Genomic DNA, 8,945 nt, shown 5'->3' with positions numbered 1-8,945 from the left:
TTCACTACATGAAATTTGATTTTTAACGACCACTTCTTAACGAAGGGATATAAATCCGGTCGTTATAAGTGTACTTATAGCAATCAAATATTTTTCCAGTCGTTGAAACTAATTTTTAGCACAATATTAACGAGGGGATAATATTCGGCGCTTAAAATATAACATAGCCCGTCATTAAACAATTAATTAATAAAAAGTGGCGCTAATTTTTCCCTATTTTTCCAACCCATACCTCCGCCAACCAACCCCAAAAAAAGAAAAAAACCCTAAGACTTCTCCTGCAACTGCGAATTAAACCTCTGTTTTGAACATTTATTTCATAAACCTGCAACTGCCTGTGAAATAAAATTCAGGGAAACTGCTGGTGTTCAAACATCAATATCATCCTATTAGAAAAACTGCTCGTCACCTTCATTGACAACAACTACTCATCTTCGAGTTTCTTCTCATCAGGTAAGGTTCGAACATGTCGCTTCCTGTTTTACTCTCTTTCTTATGACTCTTCATCCTTTTCTTTTGAGTTTTTAGCGTAAACTACAGTTTTTCTAAAAATTGGATCCATCCAATTCAATTAAAAATTGTGGTCAATCGATTCTCTTAATAGATGATAATATTACATTCTCGATTAGTTTAGTACAAGAGTTGATATGCCACAAACTCTCCTCTTTTATTTGAAACCTTAATTTCCAATTTTATTGGTTTTTCTTTTATAAGCCTTTAACCAAGATACAGCCAAGGTCAAGAAATCCATATGGATTTTAGGATTATAAATCGTGACCCCATTAAATGCTATTTCATGTCGTAAGCTTACAGAGCCTGAAACAATGGTCCCCTTTTGGCTTGTCTTCTAGCACTCCTCATATTAGATTTAGCAAATTAACATTTTTATTTATCCTTTATTGTAAGGATATTAAGGCTATTATTTGGATTATAGGCCAGTTAAATTTTGTGGGTGAGAAATTATTCAAATGGATTATAAAAATGATCTTTGAAATAGATTGACTAATATTCCTTGCTAAGTTATTTTGTTATCTCTAGGTTTTTCCGCCTCATGTTTTTATCAATTAAGTTTATTGTTGTTGTCTATTTCCATCTAACTTCTGAGCTTCTTTTTAAGGCCTTCATATGTATGATAAATGATTAACTGGCATGATAGACATCTATACTCATTTTTTTATTGTACTAGGTTGACATGAATACATCAAATTCTCAGACGTTTAAAGTGGAATCAACTTCAAAGTCTGCGAAGCCTGTGTACGTTCCACCTGGTAGCTTAGCAAGGGGACGAGGGCAAAGCTTTAGAACAATGTTGAACAGAGAGGTTCGATTGTCAAAAGTAAAACTTTTAGTGTATTAGCTTCTGATCAGAATAAGATAACTCATAATGATAGTTTTGTGCCTCTTGGTTTTGAACCAATATTGGAAGGTGATGCACCCCTTCCTCATCATGAAGAAGTGATGCAAGGCATTGAAAGAAGCGAAATAAGTATCTTACTGTTTTAAGCTATAATATTTTTTTTTTATTGTACAAAAACTTTTTTTTATTTGACTTAAATTAAAATTTGCAAGGCCATGTAAATCTGAAAAGGCAAAAAAAGTGAGACTAATAGATGTAAAAATATTGCATCACTCAAAGTTGGAGAAACGTTGAGCATTACTTTTTACCCCAATCGGATTGTTGGAAAGAATCATGCCTCATTTACGCGACACTTAGGTATATTGGTTCGTGATCGTAATATGTGTCCATTGCGTGTACACTCATGGGCAAACATCGAAGAATATAAGCTGCAACATTTATGAAAAGCTGTTACTGTAAGTATTTAAAGCATTACTTTCTTGATTTTCCTTCTCTATTCTTCTTTCAGAAATGAAAAGGAAATACTTGTGAGCTTACATCATTAAGCTTTGTTTTCAATTGTAGTAGCTTTCCCTTCTCCATTTCTAATAACTTATGCTTTTTCCCTGTTTGTGCAAATGTCATGTGAATTTGTGATTTTATTGACCTACTTATCTACAGTGATGAGCTTATGATAGCTTACCTTGATACTATTTTGATGTTATTAAATGGAATACAACATGAAAATCGAAATAGATAATTAGTATATAAGTTTATTTTGAACTATGTTATGGAATCTTGTCTAGTAGTGGCAGGAAACTAAAACTTCAATATTGACAAGGCTGTTTGGCAGCTGCAGATTTCATAGCTTCTTCTGTATTATGTGGTACCATTTCATAGCGCTTATTCTGATTGCATAGTCATTTTCTTTTGAAGTGTTACATTTCTCACTTTTCCTATGTAAGGGTAAATGGTTTATGTTGTAATGCTGCTACTGGTTCCAATGAAGTCAGAAACCCAATTTCCTTCTTTATTGACTGGCGTGACAATGCCACTCATTTTCTTTTCCCCGCTTAGTCTTCAACTGACTAAACTCCTATTTTATTGGAGTTGTGCATCTGTCTTTTTACCGTTGTTAATGAATCTCTTCCAAGATCGATTATGCTCTATGTTAGAACATTTCGGTGAATACTATTATGATCTAAGCATTCTATTCTTTGTCCAGTACTAGAAAGCATCACCTCCTCGTTTTAATCAAAATTCAAGATTATGACTGATACGTTAAATTAGTCGGTGTGCCTCCTTTGTTAATATTAAGCTTAAATATTTCAGAATTGACATTGATAAAGCAGGACCTTCTCTAGTCTTGTTTGTTAGCTCTCCATATGCACTGTCTATGGTGGTGGAAAAATATTTGCCAGTATATTTTACACTTATCTTTTCAAGCTCAATCACTACTAATACTCATATTATCCTAAAACAAACCTAAAATCATGACAGGAAAAACTCAACTTCTGGTAAGAGTTCTTGAGCTGACCATTTGACACACAAACTGCTTGTGGCTTGGTATGATCACTAACTCGGGAACCACGTCCTCTACCAGAATTAGTTTGTCCCTTGACACGGCTTTGTTTTCGTCTATTCACATCTGAACCCACTTTGCTTGTGTCTGTATTGTCTACTATCTTTTTCACAGTATCAGCTGCTGTCTACAAAAGTATTTCCTTCAACATTAGCATATACATTCTTCCAGAAGGGTGAGCTGAAAAACACCCTAAGATAACATGGCTAGCAAAATCAACAGTTGTAAAAGAGAGTATCTCAGTTATTAGAATGCTTCACACCTAATGAAACTGCCAAGAAGAGCAAGATATTATATATAAAACATAGCATATAAATATAAGATATACCTCCACATGTTCAAATGAAGTTGAGCTGTTGTCATCCTCCCTTGAAACTTAACTGTAGTAGTAGTTGTTAATTTATGAAGTTTATCCTCTCATTTTGACTATTGCAAGTATATTCATGCATAAGTTTCTTCTTTTGCATGTTATATAGAAGATAAACTCATGACCCCTTCATTATTTTCTTTAAAGAATCTGACCTCTCTATCAATTAGAACTCGTATAATAACCTTTATAAGCTATTTATCCTATTTTTTGATACACACAAGTGGTTAGATTTTTATTTTCTATTTCTAAGATAAGTTTCATGTTTACTGATACTTCTGAATATTATAGGACAAATTTGACAATTATGACATAAATGATCAACGAGATCATGTCTTGAAACATATGAGAAAGTTGTGAAATAATTGGCCAGGATCGCTGCACAAGAATATTAAGTCTAAGTCATTTCGTGATGCTCTAAAAGATATGCCAAATGGGGTAGACAAGAATGATTGGGAATGGCTTCTCAAGGAGCATTTTTTAACTGAAAAATTTAAGATATGATTTCATAACTATTTATTAACATCTTGTTATATTAAGTGGCTAACCATAATTTTTTGATGTGTTCTCAATTTAGGAAAAAAGTGCAAGAAACTCGGTCAATAGGTCTAAGTTGAGTATGCCTCATCGTACGGGTATAAGGAAGGTAAGAAGAACAATTTTAAATTCACATAAGGTATTTTCAGAGTGAGTGTTACAGTTGTGGTATTTATGGAAGTGTTTAAGAAGAATACAGCTGCTTAAGGGTCGTAGGACATTGTGCTTCTATGCTAAGGTTTGTGAGGTGAGTTGTGGATAAAGATAATGGCGACTTAACAAGGAGAAGTATCAATCTGAAGACAAATTCGGAAGGGACTCGAGGAAATAGGATAGCATGGTAGTAGGTTGGATCAGTAGGGTAATAAAGATGATCGGTTCTTTTGGGTGCTTATGATGTGGGGGGTTTTCTACAGGTGCTTTGTGGCAATACTCTTGGATTGGCGACCTGTGTGGCTGGGTTGAGTTAGAGAGATTCAGTTCTAATAGCTTGGTGGTGTGAAAATGGGTTTCGAAGAGTTTTTAATAGTTTTTACCACGGTTCGAGAAGTATATTTCCTATCGGCGTGAGGAATATGTTGTGTATTGGGATTTTCTCCGGGAGGAGATCAAATTGAAGGTTTCTAATTGATCGGGTATATATTCAGCTTGTGACTCAGATTGAATATGAGATTCTTGTACTCTTCACAGGATGGCATGGTAGACGCGGTGTATTGTGTGGGATTGAGATTTGCATGTGCAAGGTTACAGTTTAGTTTTGAAGGAAAGGACATAAATTCGTAGGCAGCATGGACGGTTTCAGATGACTAGGTAAATGATTTTACTAATCGGTATGGCCTAATAAGAGTATACATTTCATAAGGGGCAATGTGTTTTGATTCATGGATACTTAATTGATATTGCGGCACTCCCCTGATTGATCGACTATTGATATTCAAATTTTTCTATATGGCACGACAAAATTTTGGAAGTATTCCTCGTGGGATGATCGTATATGAGAGATGTGTTAGACATTCGGCAGTGGAGTTGGGATCAGATATGGTGATTTGTGTGGGATATGGATTTGGAGACAGGGAGTTCTCAGGAGCAAATTGTTTCATGGTTGTGGACTGTGAAGACATGGTCGAAGCTAGCGAGATAATGGTATGTGTTATGATTCAGTCATTGTTAACTTTTGGAGGATTATTTATCTATTTGTGGGTAACCAAAGTTGCTTTGAGGTCCAATGGTGGGCCAATTAGGATGTGTATTCTACACCGAGTCTGACTGGTTGGCTCCATATTGCTATTGTTGAGTGATGTGCCATTCGGTTGATGTTAAACTTATTCGTGGTCTGAAATGACCTGTAAGTTACTCTTCTATGCTATGAGAAGTTATGTTTCATTGGTTATATGCGCACATGGTGCGGTTCTATTGGGGGCCTTATGACAGAATTTGAGCGAGATGAGTATTTGGGTATTGCATGATCGATTGCGTATTGGTTATGTTCTTTCAGGTTTTGTGTGGCATTTTCGTCATTTGCATCTCCGTCGTTATTGATTTTGAGCAAGGTGGCTCGAGGTAGATAATATAGACCAGCTTTTAAATGGGGTCACATATTGCAGTGGAGTTATGTTAAGGTATGAACCTTGCGATTAGAATTGTGTGATGGTTCTTCGGTGTGTGATGGATTTTCAGCATTTCTTTGTGGCAGTACTTGTTAATCTGGCGGGGCAGTTCTCTCATTTGAGTCATTTTCCATGACTGAATGCATTTGAATTGTTGCATAATGGCGCACGGATGGCACGGTTTGTGGCTCTGAGTTATATCGGTATGATATGTCTGTGGGATAGTTGTGTTTAGTAATATAAGGTCATTGGACCCAGAATGGGTACTATCAAGTTTGATTACAGTATATTTGGGAAGATGACACTGAAAGTCAGCCAGGACAGGGATTATGGTTCTGGTTGGGGTAAGAGAGCTCCATGACGTGCTGATCTGATATGGGATTACGAGATTCTGCATGTTTCTTTTATTATCAACAATATACGAAGTTTTTGGGGTGATGTTTGGTTCGATATGGGGTTTAATACTAGTACTTGGTTGGTTTTGGAGTAGTTACTATGATCAAAAATGGTACCACGAGCATGCGAGTTGTGTAAAATATTAGTTAATTATATCCGTGGTTATAGTTATGGCTCGATGCATCTCGTTCAGACTTATACAGTGTGTGGATGTGAGATTCGGGTCTTGAATGGAATTCTAGATGTTAGAAATTTGGCTCCAAGGTTTTTGGGGTAAGGTTAAATTAATGATTTTCAGTTATGTTATGTGGTCAGGCCTATATAGATTAGGGTGACGTGAGATCATCCCAGGTACGTGCCTGGTAAGATGGGATAGTGATTTGATGGCTTGGAAACAACAGGGAGAATGTAACGACCCGGCCGATCATTTCGAGTATTACAACCTCGTTTCCCCTATTTCTACTTCTTTTTGTGTTATTCAACTATATTATATTATATCGGGTTTGTTGGTTCGAGTCCGGAGTGGTTTCGGAGTGGAATGAGACACTTAGTCTCTTATTTAGAAGTTTAATTTGGGAAAGTCAATCGGATGTTGACTTATGAGTAAACGACCTCGGATGTGGATTTTTATGGTTCTATTAGATTCGTTAGGTGATTTTGGACTTAGGAGCACGTCCGGAATGTAATTTGGAGGCTCGTGGTAAAATTAGGCTTCAATTGGTAAAAGTTGGAAATTCGGCGATTTCGGTCGGCAGTGAAAAATTTAATATCGGGGTCGGAATGGAATGCCGGAAGTTGGAGTAGGTTTGTAGTATCATTTTTGATGTGTGTGCAAAATTTGAGGTCATTTGGAAGTGGTTTGGTTGGTTTCGGCATCGGTTGTCGAAATTATAAGTTTAGAAGTCCTTAGGCTTGAATCCGAAGGAAATTAGGTGTTTTGATGTTGTTTTGAATGACTCGAAGGTTCGACTAAGTTCGTATGGTGTTTTAGGATTGGTTGGTATGTTTGGTTGAAGTCCCGGGGGCCTTGGGTGTGTTTTGGGGTGAGTTTTAAGCTAGTCCGGGAATTTTCGAAACTCAGGTATGGTTCTGGTGCTTTGAATTTCACGGACCTCAGTAGAATTTTGCGGCCGCACTTGGAATTTTGCAGACCGCATAATTCTGCCGCGGTCGCACTCCGGGGAAACATTTTGCAGATCCGCTGGTCCGACTTCGGAAGCCTATATCTTTTGAGATGCACTACTAGAAATTCGATAAAAACCGACCAACTTTGGTCGGTCAAAAAACCGACCAACTTTGGTCGGTCAAAAAACTGACCAAAGTTGGTCGGTTTTTCAAAATATTTTTTTTTACGAAACTGACCAACTTTGGTCGGTTTTCTTTGGCGCAAAAATACGGAAAACTATTTTTGAGTCCCGCGAAATTTATGTTTTAAGAAACCGACCAATGTGGTAGCCAATGCCTTGAGTCGTAAGGTGAAAAGTTTGGGCAGCTTAGCATACTTACCGGTAGATGAGAGGCCTTTAGCCTTGGATGTTCAGGCCTTGGCCAACCAGTTTATTAGATTGGATATTTCCGAACCGAGTCAAGTTTTGGCTTGTGTGGTTTCTCAGTGTTTTTTTTTATGAACATATCGGAAACGTCAGTATGATGACCCTCATCTGCTTGTCCTTAAGCACACGGTTCAGCACGGTGATGCCAACGAAGTCACTATTGGGGATAACGGTATATTATAGATGCAGGGCAAGCTATGTGTGCCTAATGTAGATGGTTTGCATGAGTTGATTCTCCAGGAGGCTCACGGTTCGTGGTACTCCATTCATCCAGGTGCCGCGAAGATGTATCAGGATTTGAGGCAGCACTATTGATGGAGGCGAATGAAGAAATATATAGTTGGGGTTTGTAGGTCAGTGTTTAAATTGACAATAGGTGAAGTACGAGCTTCAGAGACTTGAAATTCCAGAGTGGAAGTGGGAGCGTATTACCATGGACTTGGTAGTTGGGCTCCCATGGACTTTGAGAAAGTTTGATGTTGTTTGGGTGATTGTAGATCGGTTGACCAAGTCCGCGCATTTTATTCCAGTTGGTACTACTTATTCTTCGGAGCGGTTGGCTGAGATTTATATTCGCGAGATTGTTCACCTACACGGTGTGCCGGTGTCCATCATTTCGGATCGGGGTACGCAGTTTACATCACAGTTTTTGAGGGCAGTACAGCGAGACTTAGGTACACAGGTTCAGCTAAGTACAACATTTCACCCTCAGACGGACGGGCAGTCCGAGCGCACTATTCATATATTGGAAGATATGCTACGCACTTGTGTTATAGATTTTGGAGGTTCTTAGGATCCGTTTCTGCCGCTTCCATAGTTTGCTTACAATAACATTGACCAATCGAGCATTCAAATGGCTCCGTATGAGGCTTTATATAGGAGACGGTGTCGGTCTCTGGTGGGTTGGTTTGAGTTGGGTGAGGGTAGGCTATTGTGTGCTGATTTGGTTCAGGAAGATTTGGAGAAGGTTAAATTGATTCAGGAGAGGCTTCCCACGGCTCAATCTAGACAAAATGGCCGACTCCGACGATCTATAAATACCTCACACGACACACCATAGAGATAGTGCCTCCAAATCTTCAATGCATGGACAATAGCTGCCAATTCTAAATCATGAACATGGTAGTTCTTTTCATGTGGCTTCAACTGACGTGAAGCATAAGCAATCACTCTACCCTCTTGCATTAAGACACACCGAATACTAATACGAGAAGCATCATAATACACTGTACAAGAGCCTGAAGCTGAAGGTAAAATTAGAACTGGAGTTGTGGTCAAGCAGTCTTGAGCTTCTGAAAGCTCTCTTCACACACATCTGACCACCTAAATGGAGCACCTTTCTGGGTCAATTTAGTCAAAGACGATGTAATAGATGAAAAACCCTCCATAAAGTGACGATCACAACCAGCCAAGCCGAGAAAACTCCGAATCTCAGTAGCTGAAGATGGTATAGGCCAACTCTGAACTGCATCTATCTTCTTCGGATCCACCTTAATTCCCTATATGTCCCGAAAACACCACTGAGCTATGCCAGAACTCACACACGGAGAATTTGGCATAATGCCTC

At 38.2% G+C, this 8,945-nt stretch overlaps 1 long non-coding RNA gene across 2 annotated transcripts; it reads left to right on the top strand.

The window, feature by feature from the left end:
* The first annotated feature begins 210 nt into the window (after nt 1–210).
* Nucleotides 211–2,963, top strand: LOC107773361 (uncharacterized). 2 transcript variants are annotated; one of them, XR_012698566.1, is made up of 3 exons: nt 224–453; nt 1,187–1,812; nt 2,837–2,963. It is a non-coding gene; the product is annotated as an uncharacterized LOC107773361 (long non-coding RNA). The 2 variants fall into 2 exon arrangements; XR_001645282.2 differs by lacking the exon at nt 2,837–2,963 and having other exon boundaries at nt 211–453; nt 1,187–1,657.
* Nucleotides 2,964–8,945: the final 5,982 nt, after the last annotated feature.

The sequence above is a fragment of the Nicotiana tabacum genome, chromosome 14 (assembly GCF_000715075.1).
Source record: "Nicotiana tabacum cultivar K326 chromosome 14, ASM71507v2, whole genome shotgun sequence".
Classification (NCBI taxonomy): Eukaryota; Viridiplantae; Streptophyta; class Magnoliopsida; order Solanales; family Solanaceae; genus Nicotiana; species Nicotiana tabacum.
Note: the sequence above shows the minus strand (reverse complement) of the source record. Positions and strands in the feature narration are given on the sequence as shown.